This window comes from Oncorhynchus gorbuscha, linkage group LG18 (assembly GCF_021184085.1).
Source record: "Oncorhynchus gorbuscha isolate QuinsamMale2020 ecotype Even-year linkage group LG18, OgorEven_v1.0, whole genome shotgun sequence".
Classification (NCBI taxonomy): Eukaryota; Metazoa; Chordata; class Actinopteri; order Salmoniformes; family Salmonidae; genus Oncorhynchus; species Oncorhynchus gorbuscha.
The window spans coordinates 36,937,841-36,952,302 of record NC_060190.1 but is presented as its reverse complement, the minus strand read 5'-3'; the positions used below and the strand labels follow the sequence as shown (position 1 = coordinate 36,952,302).

General features: G+C 42.6%; 1 protein-coding gene across 13 annotated transcripts in view; it reads right to left on the bottom strand.

Moving 5' to 3' along the window:
• LOC124002448 (neurofascin-like) overlaps positions 1 to 14,462 on the bottom strand; it is a 168,203-nt gene that overhangs the window by 120,710 nt on the left and 33,031 nt on the right. The window contains exon 2 of one of the 13 annotated variants that reach the window (XM_046309827.1): positions 352 to 506. The exons of the other annotated variants lie outside the window; for them this stretch is intronic. The gene's annotated coding sequence lies outside the window, so the exon portion shown is untranslated. The remainder of the gene's footprint in view (positions 1 to 351; positions 507 to 14,462) is intronic. 13 annotated transcript variants of the gene reach the window in all.

Genomic DNA, 14,462 nt, shown 5'->3' with positions numbered 1-14,462 from the left:
ACCACTGCTTCCATGGGCAAACATGTAGGGAATGTTTTGTTTCAAAACAAATGGGATGCTGTCAAAAAAGGGATTGAATTCAAATAGATTTACCCTGTGTGATGGTTTGCCGTGTAACATCTAGGCTAACTGGTAGGTGTGTGGCTGCAGTATGTGGTTGTATATCATTTTAAAGGACTTGTTAAATGAATGGTCATTCGTTGAAGTGTATTATCCTAACATGGCCACAGCTCCGGTAAGTCTGACTTTAGATCGTTATTGCGTGTAGGCCATTCCAAATAGCAAGCACACAGCCAGAGATGAAACAGCATCACTAACTAGCGTGCAGCACTGTCACCCCAGGACACTGACCTCCAGGGCAGCAGGTGACAGGTCAACGGGCTGAGCCCAGAGTGGAGAGCCTTAGGTGGGGCTGCTGGGCAGCTGGGCAGCTGGGCGCTCTGCTGGAGGGTCTGGAGGGCTGCCCTCTCTCCATTCAGCTCCAGGGCTTTCAGTGAAGCACCACACTGGGCAGGAGAACAGCCAAGGGACACGTGAATCATACACACACAGAGGCAGGCAGGCACACACAAACACAAGCATAGACACACACACACACACACACACACAAGCACAGGCGTGCAAACACACACCAGTGCACGGAAGTAAGCAGGCACAATTCTTTTTTATTTCCATGTCAACTGAATGAGACCATAAACCCTGTGCGTGTCCAATCCACTTCCTTGTTCTATTAGGAGATACTGTATAACAGACCTGTGCTGGAAAAGGAGCATCCTGGCCTGGCTTCTTTAGATCAATGTTACAGTCACATGTCTCTGGGTAACGACCACCGCCACTTCCTGGACCAGGACATACTGACCTGACTGACCGGGTTGTCTGATGCTGTTTGTGACCGAGACATGACCGCTCACCAAAGGACACAGTGTGCTCAGCTGGCGTACACACACACACACACACACACACACACACACACACACACACACACACACACACACACACACACACACACACACACACACACACACACACACACACACACACACACACACACACACACACACACACACACACACACACACACACACACACACGCACCTTCCTGAGGTGTGTTATCACAGTACGCACAGTCAACCCTCCCCACTGCTGTTGCATGAAAACCACAGAACTACTAGGGTTAATAGAAAGAGTAAGCAGACAAAGAGAGACAAAGAGAGAAAGGATCATGTAGTCCAGACAGAGAGAGAGAGAAAAAGAGAGAGAGTAGGAGAGAGAGTAGGAGAGAGAGAGAGAGAGAGATAGAGAGAGAGAGTAGGAGAGAGAAGGAGAGAGAGGGGGGGGAAGAAAGAGAAAGATAGAGATGAAGGGACGGAACAAGCCTGGCCAGTAATTGGGTAAGCGTTGTCGTGACTACAGTGATGCTCAACAGGCCCCTCTTACAAATGGCTTCCTGTTGATCTGTCAGCAGCAGCGGAAGGTCCACAAACACAGACCTGACAGACACAGGACAACAGATGAACGTGGAGAGGAAAGGACTCACTAGACTCTTTGTTGAACTTATGATAATGGGCTCTCTTGCTGTCTTAATGAATGGGGTGTAGGGCTAATGAATTGTCAAGAGCCATTTTCAGTTCAATAAATGTCAAGGTAAATAATGTAATGTAGACAAACCGCAGAACAATCACCTTGCCCGTTACTACAGACTGAAAAACACTATGTGAATGGAGCCGTGAAACACAATAATACTCCAGTAACACATGACACCACAATGACTAGGTCATCATAAGGCAGTTAGAGAGGAGAGAGGGGGAGAGACAGAGAGAGAGAGAGAGAGAGAGAGAGAGAGAGAGAGAGAGAGAGAGAGAGAGAGAGGACCTGGCTCTAAAGAGAAGACAGGCTATGTGCACACTGCCCACAAAACGAGGTGGAAACTGAGCTGCACTTGCTAACCTCCTGTCCAACGTATGACCATATTAGAGATACATATATTTCCCTCAGATTACACAGATCCACAAAGAATTCGAAAACATATCCAATTTTGATAAACTCCCATATCTACTGGGTGAAATTCCACAGCAGCAAGATGTGTGACCTGTTGCCACAAGAAAAGGGCAACCAGTGAAGAACAAACACCATTGTAAATACAACCCATATTTATGCTTATTTATTTTCCCTTGTGTTCTTTAACCATTTGTACATTGTTACAACACTGTATATATATATATATATATATATATATATATATATATATATGTATAATATGACATTTGTAATGTCTTTACTGTTTTGAAAGTTATGTATGTGTAATGTTTACGGTTAATTTTTATTGTTTATTTCACTTTGTATATTATCTATCTCACTTGCTTTGGCAATGTTAACACATGTTTCCCATGCCAATAAAGCCCCTTGAATTGAATTGAATTGAGAGGGGGAGGGAGAGAGAGAGAGAGAGAGGGGGAGGGAGAGAGAGAGAGGGGGGAGAGACAGGGAGAGAGGGGGGTAAGAAAGAGACAGAGACAGGGACAGAGTGAGAGAGGGGGAAGAGAGAAAGGTGGAGAAAGAGAGAGACAGAGATAGAGAGACACAGAGAGAGAGAGAGTGATGGAGGGAGAGAGAGACAGAGAGAGAGAGAGAGAGAGGGAGACAGAGAAAGAGAGCGAGAAAGAGGGAGATAGAGAGAGAGAGGCAGAGAGCGGGAGAGGGTCCTTTAATTACGGCACTGCAAACATGTTTTACACACACACTCAGTGACAGCAGGCCATGTCTGCCAGCATGTGTGTTTGTCTTGAGACTGCGTGCCAGTCAAACACAAGCTGTTACGCGGCGCCTTATTGTCTGACCCTTGGCCCTCTGTCTTAAGAAGCAGCCCCCACCACACACACATACACAAGCGATGTGTATTTGAAATTATATTACTATTCAAATAATATCGTGACATTTTTTCAGATATCCAGATAGTCAAAGTTCAAAACTACCATAAATGATACAAATATTTTGCTATTGACTATCTACCAATCAGAATGACGCGATAGAACATAATCTGTTACAAAAAACCTTTCTGTTGAGTGTTATTATTCAAAACAAATGTACACTCACTCAAGTAATCGAATACTAACATTTGGATATCCACACACACACACACACACACACACACACACACACACACACACACACACACACACACACACACACACACACACACACACACACACACACACACACACACACACACACACACACACACACACACACACACACACACACACACACACACACACACACACACACACACACACACACACACACACACACAGTGTGTCTTTAGAGGCCAAAGAGCAACAGGAGGTGCGGTCGTTTCGTCAGTTAATAACTGTCGGGGCCAGAAGGCCAGGAGGTGGGCAGGGTCAGAGCGGAGGGCCAGGGACAGGGCCAGGGCGCCTGCCAGCATGCTTAAAATACCCCACCCCCCCCTTTCCTTTATGCCTCCTCCTTACCCGCATCTGACATAAGGATCATATGAACACTGGGTCATACACATACGGTCATACAACACACTTTCTTGTCTCCTTCTCTCCCCATTTCCCATTTTGTCTCCTTCTCTCCCCAAACACACATATTCATACTGACCCACACACACCTGATAGAGATTTCTCAAACACATAGGCCCAAGTGCAAACGAACACACACACACACACACACACACACACACACACACACACACACACACACACACACACACACACACACACACACACACACACACACACACACACACACACACACACACACACACACAAACATCCCCAGTTGCAGTGTATGAAGGAACAATGGCGGCAGTAGCAGTTGGGGAGCAGGAGCCTGAGGAGGACAGAGAGAGGCTGGCATGTCTAATGATCAGCCAACCAAGATAACACAGGACAGGACTGGACTGACTCTGACTGGCCATCTGTAGCATGGGCCATCTGTAACATCTGCCCCAATCAATTTCACATTTACACACACACACACAGACACACACACACACACAGCGTGTAGTGAGTACGGCTCAGTACATCACTGTGGCCAAGCTTCCTGCCATCCAGAAACCTCTATATCAGGCGGTGTCAGAGGAAGGCCTTAAACATTGTCAATGACTTCAACCACTCAAGTCATAGACTGTTTTCTCTGCTACCTTATTTTGTTATTGTAAAGATATATTTATTTTTATTTTTATTATGGCTGAAAAGTTTTTAAACAGCCTAAATCAGTGCACGCGTGAGCACTCTCTCGCAGTCTTATCAACTCGTTTCAAATGACATCCTGTTCAAGATGGATATATATATATATATGTATATACATATATAGCCATATATATAGTTGTCCCACGCTACCTCTTTCAGATAATACATTCAATGCAGCATTAGCCTTATATTTAGCTAATGAATGATGGGTTATGCATAATCTTCTAATTTATAGCCTCTGTCTCTTGTGCAATAAGCACACACCTGTGCTCTGCTGGCATCTCTCCTTAAAAAATAGCTCCTTAGCTCTTGGAGTCCCATGCAAGAAAAGCTAGACTAGAATAGCTTGCTGGACATGATTGTTTTTTGCATTTCTTATACCAATAGACTAACAGGGATGCAAGCTCTTGTTTGCAAGGTGCTACAGAGGGTAGTAAGTTCGGCCCAGTACCTCACTGGGACCAAGCTTCCTGCCATCCAGGACCTCTATAACAGGCGGTGTCAGGAAGACTCTAAAGACTCCATCCAGCCTAATCATAGACTGTTCTCACCGCTACCACGTGGCAAGCAGTGACGTAGCACCAAGTCGATATCCAAAAGGCTCCTAAACAGGTTCTACCCCTCAGCCATAAGACTGCTAAACTTCTTATGAAATGTCTACCCAGAATAATTGCATTGACTCCCCCCCCCCTTTTTTTTACGTCGCTGCTACTCACGGTTTATTATCTATGCATAGTCACTTTACCCCTACCTCCATGTACATATTACCTCAATTACTTCAGCTAACCTGTACCCCAGGACATTGACTCGGTACCGCTACTTTCATTGTGTTACTTTTTAAAAACTTTAGTTTATTTAGTAAATATTTTCTGAACTCTTATTTTTCTGAAAACTGCATTGTTGGTAAGTAAAGTAAGCATTTCACGGTAAGGTCTACTCGGCACATGTGACAAATTCAAGTCAAATCTAATCAAATTGTATGGTAAATACAGCAGCCAATAGAACTCGAGGGTAGTTTGGGAGAAGAGTGACGTGCGATGGTGGTAGGCTAAAGCATGTTTTTATTCAGACCCATAACTATTCAATCTTTGTGAAAGCCTTCTGCTTCTAATTTGAGTCCTTTATTATTCAAGGATGTCATTCGAATGAAACGTCTTTCATTTAACATGTTGAAAGCGAGGAAGGAATGAAGCAACAACAGAGAGAGCAAGAGGAGGTAGGCTAAAAACATTAGGGGAAATAGTCTGAAAAACAGATGAGCCAGCCTACTAATTAAACAAACAGGCCCAATTATATTTCAAAATTCAAATCAAATTCGCTAGCCTATACATGTCACTTTGTAGGCAGCATGTGCTTTGCCACAATCGCGTGTTCTCTCCCTGCTTTATCATGGTTGGAATGATGTGCGTAAATCCAGTCCATATAAAACAGTATAATACAATACAGTACAGTAATACAGTTCACACTCAAAAAGATTAGCCTACTGAAGCTAGTTTCATTTACTTCTCCAAGAGAGCATATAGCTAGCTACATCTATGGGCTTTCATGTTTTTCTGTCATGCGTAATGTGCAGTAGCCTATATCATATATGTATTGGACAATGGCACAAGCATTTGGGCTTTTTTAGGCTTAGGCTCATAAAATGTATTTAATGTATGGCTCATCAGGCTCAGATAGCATCAGGGTTGAATTTTCGATCAAAGCTCGATCAAGTCCAGACACAGGCCTATTTATATGCTTTATAATCCTTTTGAATGACACTTCCGGTTTTGTCGGGAAATACTGGGTTACCCGGGAGATACATGATTTATTCTTGAGATGGAACATTTGTAAAATATCAGGAAAATATTCAACCCTAACACACATACCCAGGTACATTTTGTACACGGAAACAATGTGTGTGTCACGCCCTGACCATAGGGAGCTGTGCTGCCATCCTGTTAGAAGATAACAGATTATTTTATTACAATGGTTAAATTGGATTTTCATTGTGTTCAATGGTGTTATTTGCCCCCTAGTGGCGCTTTCTGGTACTTAGAAAGTCAAAGCAAACGGGAAGTTCAGAATTTGTTTTGCACGCAAAGAAGCAGCTACAAGCAACGCTACGGTGCAGGTCTTTCAATGTAGTTATTTCTTGTCACGCTTCAGCCTTGGAAAAATATTTGTTTGTAAGTTCGATTCAAGCATTTAGCTAATGATGATAATCTTGTTATTGATAGAGTTTCTTACATATCAATGTTGGTTGCATTTACTCACAAATTGCAATGCCTTTTGTGTATGTCGTTAGCTGTATTACTTTGCTCATGCGTCATGCAAACGAATTGTAAAATATACAATACTGTAGTTTTGTTACTGTTTCTAGTGTAATATGCTTTGTTATTCTACATAGATGGTTATACATTATTAGAGTAATGAAAGGAGCAATTACCATATGGTTAACAATTAGATATATGGTTTGGCATCATGCCAGATGCATGGTACCTTAGCAAGTGCTTTGTATTATGCAACTTCAAATGTTTAATGTACAGCTACAGTATGTCGGTGTGAATTGAACACTAAAGTATATTCTTTTCTGTATTTTGCAGTTTCACAACATAAACGTTTTCAATATATTCATTCAAGAAAAGTCACGCCTTGGGAGTTTTATTGAAGACTTAGTTGTTAGCTATCTGTCTAGTTTTGCATGGGAACGCAACTCAAGGGCAGAATAGGAGCCTTTTATTCTCTATGGTGGTTAGGTCGGGGTGTGACTAAGGGTGGGTTATCTAGGTTATTTTATGTCTATGTTGGCCTGGTATGGTTCCCAATCAGACAGCTGTTTATCGTTATCTCTGATTGGGGGATCATATTTAGGCAGCCATTTCCCCCACTGTGTATTGTGGGATCTTGTTTGTGTGTGGTGGCCTGTGAGCACGCCGTGACGTCACGGTTCGTTTCATTTCAATGAAACACGTCGAACTCTACGTCCGCTGCGCCTCGGTTATAACGGCTGTGAAAGTACAGCGGCTAAGGGTTCATATCGAAACAATATCTGTTCCAAACATGTTCTATTGGAAAGACTTGGCAAAAACACCAGTCAATGCATGTGTCTGAGAGTTGGTGACAGACTTGGTGCATAATATGCGTGAGGCCTGTATGTCAACATGGTGGGGAACAGAACTATGTAACTAAAGGCGGCTTACTCCTGGGCTAAATAAGATGAACTCTGAGAATATGGGCTGGGCTACGAACTATCTATCATAACGTGACATATTTCTAATAACGGCTAGATTACTGTGAGGTGGATTCTATATTCAAATACTGAGAGCAGTGAAAATATGAAAACATGAATGGGCAGAGTGCCTGTGACATGTTCCTCCATTTCTCCCCACACAAACTGACCAATATGCTTCTACGGTTATTGTTTGCCAATCATTTACTGCTAACATAACTATGCTATTGCTAGTTCCATCAAACGGTGTGTTTTGTATTATATAAAGAACAGATGCCACATTCTGGTAATCATATCAGTTCGTTTAACTTCATATTTGTTTTGGTTCTCCCCGCCAACCATCTACTCACTGCTGCTATGAACTCGCTAATCCTAGTCGAGTGGATACACATTTTTATCCACAGGTTGCACGTTTCTCCGGTTTAAGTGGTGCTTATTATCGCTGTTCATTACGTCTGGTTAGAGCAGGTCCTTTTACGATGCCCGTTCTCCTTATTCCGGGAGAGCTGTTGGCGAGGTGACATGTTGTCACAGAGCTTTACTGTGAGTATATGGCGCTTTGCCCTTTCACCTCAAGTCAAGGTCATTTCTGTTGGCTAAATGTTTATTGTTTTTTCAAATCAAGGAACGTTTGTCAGCAAATTATTTTCAATACAAAAAATGTTAATAAACTAGTTTGCATCATTACCTGCAATATAAATACATCTCAATCATGTCCTCTATCATAGCAGTGCCACTAATTGTATGATTTCTCCCTCTCTATCTTTCACTCTCCTTCAGAAACACAAATTGGATATGTACAGTGAGCTCCATAAGTATTGGGACAGTGACAAATGTTTTGTTGTTTTGGCTCTGTACTCCAGCACGTTGGATTTGAAATTATACAATTATTATGAAGTTACAGTGCTGACTGTCAGCTTTCATTTGAGGTATTTTATCCATATTGGGTGAACTGTTAGGAAATGACAGTACTTTTTGTGCATATTCCCCCCATTTTGGAGGACTAAAGGTATTGGGACAAATTCGCTTGTATGTGTATTAAAATAGTGAAACGCTTATTTGGTCACGTATTCCTAGCACGCGATGATTGCGTCAAGCTTGTGACTCTACAAACTTGCTGGACGCATTTTCTGATTGTTTTGGTTGTGTTTCAAATTGTTCTTTCATGTCATTTTTATTCACTTTTATTGTGAATAAGAATAGAATATGTTTCTGAACACTTCTACATTAAAATGGATGCTACCATGATTACAGATAGTCCTGAATGAGTTGTGGATAATGATGAGTGAGAAAGTTACAGACGCTAAACTCTCACCATTACAATAACAGGAGAGCATTTTTGGGGGGGGAGGGGGTATAATATTTGTGCGCCTGTAACTTTCTCACTCATCGTTATTCATGATTCATTCAGGACTATCCGTAACCATGGTAGCGTCCATATTAATGTAGAAGTGTTTAGAAACATATTCTATTCTTATTTTATCATGAAACTGATTGTTTTGGTTGTGTTTCAGATGGTTCTGAATGGTAGATGTTTTATGTCATTTTGGAGGCACTTTTATTGTAAATAAAAATAGAATATGTTTCTGAACACCAAAGCCTATCAGAATTACAATCATTAAAAACAAATGTTATTCCCCTTGACAAGAATAGGACTTGGAAATATGGAAGTATAGATTAGAAAAAAACGTTTTACCTGAGCATAACCCCAAAACGAAGGACATATTAGCCAGCCATACTGGGTTGTTTATGATTTTGTTGTCATGGAGGACTGAATGCTACGCTCATGGAATGGCATGCTTTGAGCACTATTGAAAGGTGCTATTTAAAAATGAATGTCATATGCTACATTTGCTATAGGTCTATTGGTTACCTTTTTGTTGGTGACACTTTGATATCTTGATAATATGCAGCTGTTTAAAGGGAAAATTCCCAGATGAAACAATAACAAAACGGTCGCCCAGCCTCTGAGGGATGGGCCTGGAGAAATGTAACCACTCTCAGATTAATAGCCAGAGCTATGGACAGACCCTCCATGATATCAAAAGCATTGTGTTAACCATGTTATGAGGCTTCAGAGTGTTTGCTTACATTTACAATTTTTACAAACATTGGGGGAAAAAACAAGCTTTATATTTTGGGTTGTCATGGAGTGGGACAGCGGAACTAAGCTCATGAGGAATTTACAAGTTATATTCTTCAAGAATCAATGGATATATATATATATATATTTATATATATACATATCATTTCTAAACTCAGAAATAGATGTAGCAACTGCAGATTGCCCCTTTTAAGTCTATCAAAAGTGTGCAAGTTTGAGCATGTGTCCTTTAGGCCAATGGATTATTTTATTTAATCAGTATGAATTAGATTGAGCAATAAAAACCTCACTTTTAATTCATAGGTTGGGATCTGCCCTATGCAGCTGTTGCAAGAGCGCTTGTAACGTTCGTCTGAAGAAGTAGACCAAGGTGCAGTGCGGTAAGTGTTCATGATCATTAATACTCAAAACACCAAACAAAAACAACAAAAGGAATAACAAACGTCACGTTCTGCCGGCTTCACAGAGCTAACAAAAAAACAAGATCCCACAACATAGGTGGGAAAACAGGCTACCTAAGTATGATTCCCAATCAGAGACAACGATAGACAGCTGCTTCTGATTGGAACCACACTCGGCCAAAACCAAAGATATACACAACCTAGAATGCCTACCCCACATTACAATCTGACCTCACCAAATAGAGAAATAAAACGGCTCTCTAAGGTCAGGGCGTGACAGTACCCCCCCCCCCCCCCCCCCAACGGTGTGGACTCCCAGCCGCAAACCTGAACCTATAGGGTCCTATGGGCATCTACCTCCGGTTCGGAGCTTAGCCCCTGCTCCGTCTCTGGCTCCACCCACCTTGGTGGCGCCTCTGGTGCGGGGACCCTCGTCGCCGGCCCCGGACTGGGGACCCTCGCCACAGGCCCCGGACTGGGGACCCTCGTTGTGGGCCCGGACTGGGGACCGTCGCTGGAGACTCCGGACTGGGGACCGTCGCTGGAGGTTCCGGACTGGAGACCGTCGCTGGAGGCTCCGGACTGGGGTGGGTAGTTCAGTCACGAATGTCGTCAGGGAAATGACCGGACCAAGGTTCAGCGTACATTTTCCTTTATTAAGAATGTCGCCAACAAAACAAGAAACACCAAAAACGAACGTGCAGCTTCCTAGAGCTATACAGGCCACTAACAAAGACAACTACCCACAACTGCCCTTGTTTTTGTGCAAGGGCAGTCAGGTCTGGAGAGAACCAAGGACTATATCTGTTCCTGGTTCTACATTTTTTGAATGGGGCATGCTTAATTAAGATGGTGAGGAAGGCTTCCTCTGATGTGATTGCACACTGTGGTATTTCATCCAATAGATATGGAAGTTTATCAAAATTGGATTTGTTTTCGAATTCTTTGTGGGTCTGTGTAATCTGAGGGAAATATGTGTCTCTAATATGGTCATACATTTGGCAAGAGGTTAGGAAGTGCAGCTCAGTTTCCACCTCATTTTGTGGGCAGTGTGCACATAGCCTCTCTTCTCTCGAGAGCCAGGTCTGCCTTTGGCGGCCTTTCCCAATGGCAAGGCTATGCTCACTGAGTCTGAACATAGTCAAAGCTTTCCTTAATTTTTGGTCAGTTACATTGGTCAGGTATTTTGCCACTGTGTACTCTCTGTTTAGGGCCAAATAGCATTCTGGTTTGCTCTGGGTTTTTGTAAATTCTTTCCAATGTGTCATGTAATTATCTTTTTGTTTTCTCATGATTTGGTTCTGTCTAATTGTGTTGCTGTACTGGAGCTCTGTTTGTGAACAGCATGCTTCTCCAGGTTTATTTCTCTGTAGGTGATGGCTTTCTAATGGAAGGTTAGGGAATTGCGTCCTTTTAGGTGGTTGTAGAATTTAGTGGCTCTTTTCTGGACTTTAATAATTAGCGGGTATTGGCTTAATTCTGCTCTGCATGCATTCTTTTGGGTTTTACGTGGCGGATATTTTTGCAGAATTCTGCATCGAATTCTGCATCAATTTGGTGTTTGTCCCATTTTGTTCATTCTTGGTTGGTGAGCAGACCCCAGACCTCACAACCATAAAGGGCAATGGATTCAAGTATTTTTTGTCAAATCCTAATTTATATCTCGAGGTATGCATCTTTTTTTGTGCTCTAGGGCAATGGTGTCTAGATGGAATTTCTATTTGTGGTCCTGGTAACTGGACCTTTTTTGGAATACCATTATTTTTGTCTTACTGATATTTACTGTCAGGGCCCAGGTCTGACATAATCTGTGCAGAAGATCTAGGTGCTGCTGTAGGCCCTCCTTCGTTAGGGACAGAAGCACCAGATCAGCAGCAAACAGTAGACATTTGACTTCAGATTATTGTAGGGTGAGGCCGGGTGCTGCAGACTGTTCCAGTGCCCTCGCCAATTCTTGATAAATATGCTGAAGAAGGTGGGGCTTGAACTGCCTCCTTGTCTCACCCCATGGCCCTGTGGAAAGAAATGTGTGTGTTTTTTGCCAATTTTAACCGCACACTTGTTGTTTGTGTACATATATGTTTTCCCCAAACACCACTTTCCATCAATTTGTATAACAGACCCTCATGCCGAATTGAGATTTTAAAAAAAATATTTAAATCAACAAAGCAGGAGAAGACTTTGCCTTTGTTTTGGTTTGTTTGTTCGTCAATTAGGGTATGCAGGGTGAATACATGGTCTGTCGTAAAAAAATAAAAAAAATCTAAATCAAACTTTATTTGTCACATACACATGGTTAGCAGATGTTAATGCGAGTGTTGCGAAATGCTTGTGCTTCTAGTTCCGACAATGCAGTAATAACCAACAAGTAATCTAGCTAACAATTCCAAAACTACTACCTTATAGACACAAGTATAAAGGGGATAAAGAATATGTACATAAGGATATATGAATGAGTGATGGTACAGAGCAGCATAGGCAAGATACAGTAGATGGTATTGAGTACAGTATATACATATGAGAGGAGTATGTAAACAAAGTGGCATAGTTAAAGTGGCTAGTGATACATGTATTACATAAATATGCAGTAGATGATATAGAGTACAGTAGATACGTATACATATGAGATGAATAATGTAGGGTATGTAAACATTATTTTAGATAGCATTGTTTAAAGTGGCTAGTGATATATTTTACATAATTTCCCATCAATTCCCATTATTAAAGTGGCTGGATTTGAGTTTGACAGGCTGTTTAACAGTCTGATGGCCTTGAGATAGAAGCTGTTTTTCAGTCTCTCGGTCCCAGCTTTGATGCACCTGTACAGACCTCGCCTCCTGGATGATAGCGGCGTGAACAGGCAGTGGCTCGGGTGGTTGTTGTCCTTGATGATCTTTATGGCCTTCCTGTGACATCGGGTGGTGTAGGTGTCCTGGAGGGCAGGTAGTTTGCCCCCGGTGATGCGTTGTGCAGACCTCACTACCCTCTGGAGAGCCTTATGGTTGTGGGCGGAGCAGTTGCCGTACCAGGGGGTGATACAGCCCGACAGGATGCTCTCGATTGTGCATCTGTAGAAGTTTGTGAGTGCTTTTGGTGACAAGCCGAATTTCTTCAGCCTCCTGAGGTCGAAGAGGCGCTGCTGCGCCTTCTTCACAATGCTGTCTGTGTGGGTGGACCAATTCATTTTGTCTGTGATGTGTATGCCGAGGAACTTAAAACTTACTACCCTCTCCACTACTCTTCCATCGATGTGGATAACGGGGTGTTCCCTCTGCTGTTTCCTGAAGTCCACAATCATCTCCTTAGTTTTGTTGACGTTGAGTGTGAGGTTATTTTCCTGACACCACACTCCGAGGGCCCTCAACTCCTCCCTGTAGGCCGTCTCGTCGTTGTTGGTAATCAAGCCTACCACTGATGTGTCGTCCGCAAACTTGATGATTGAGTTGGAGGCGTGCGTGGCCACGCAGTCGTGGGTGAACAGGGGCTCAGAACGCTCCCTTGTGGGGCCCCAGTGTTGAGGATCAGCGGGGTGGCGATGTTGTTGCCTACCCTCACCACCTGGGGGCGGCCCGTCAGGAAGTCCAGTACCCAGTTGCACAGGGCAGGGTCGAGACTTGATGACGAGCTTGGAGGGCACTATGGTGTTAAATGCCGAGCTGTAGTCGATGAACAGCATATGGTAATTTGGTAAAAAGCCAATTTGACATTTGTTCAGCCAAAAAGATTAGAGAAGTGGTTTATCCATACATCTCTGTTTTGAATAGTGTTTAATGTTTAGTGTTTTCCAATCTTTCCAGAAGTGGTTAGAGTCTATGGATTCTTCACTTACATTGAGCTGATTTCTGACGTGCTGTTTCTTCTTTTTCCGTAGTGTATTTCTGTATTGTTTTAGTGATTCAACATAGTGAAGGCGTAGGCTCAGGTTTTCTGGGTCTCAATGTTTTTGGTTGGATAGGTTTCTCAAATTTTTTCTTCGTTTTTTGCATTCTTCATCAAAGCATTTGTCATTGCTGTTAATGTTCTTGAAACATTTCGTTTTGAAAGGGAAGCTGAGAGGTCAAATATACTGTATAGGTCTTCTACTGCAGAGTTTCCATCCTTCACTATTACAGTCCAATGTTTTGTCCGGGAAGTTGTCTAAAAGGGACTGAATTTGTCGTTGCCTAGTTTTTTGGTAGGCTTCCACACTACTTTCCTTCCTTCTATAGCATTTCTTCTTATTATTCAGTTCCTTTGGCTTTGATTCCTCATGGTGAAGTATTGCTCTGTTCCAGTCGACTGTGATGTTGCTGTGATCTGATAGGGGTGTCAGTGGGCTGACTGTCAACGCTCTGACAGACTGGGTTGAGGTCAGTGATAAAGTAGTCTACAGTTCTATTTCCAATAGATGAGCTATACGTGTACCTACCATAGGAGTCCCCTCGAAGCCTACCATTGACTATGGACATACCCAGCATGTGACAGAGCTGTAGTAGTTGTGATCCGTTTATGTCGGTTATGTTATCGGAGTTGTGTCTAGGGGGGCATAT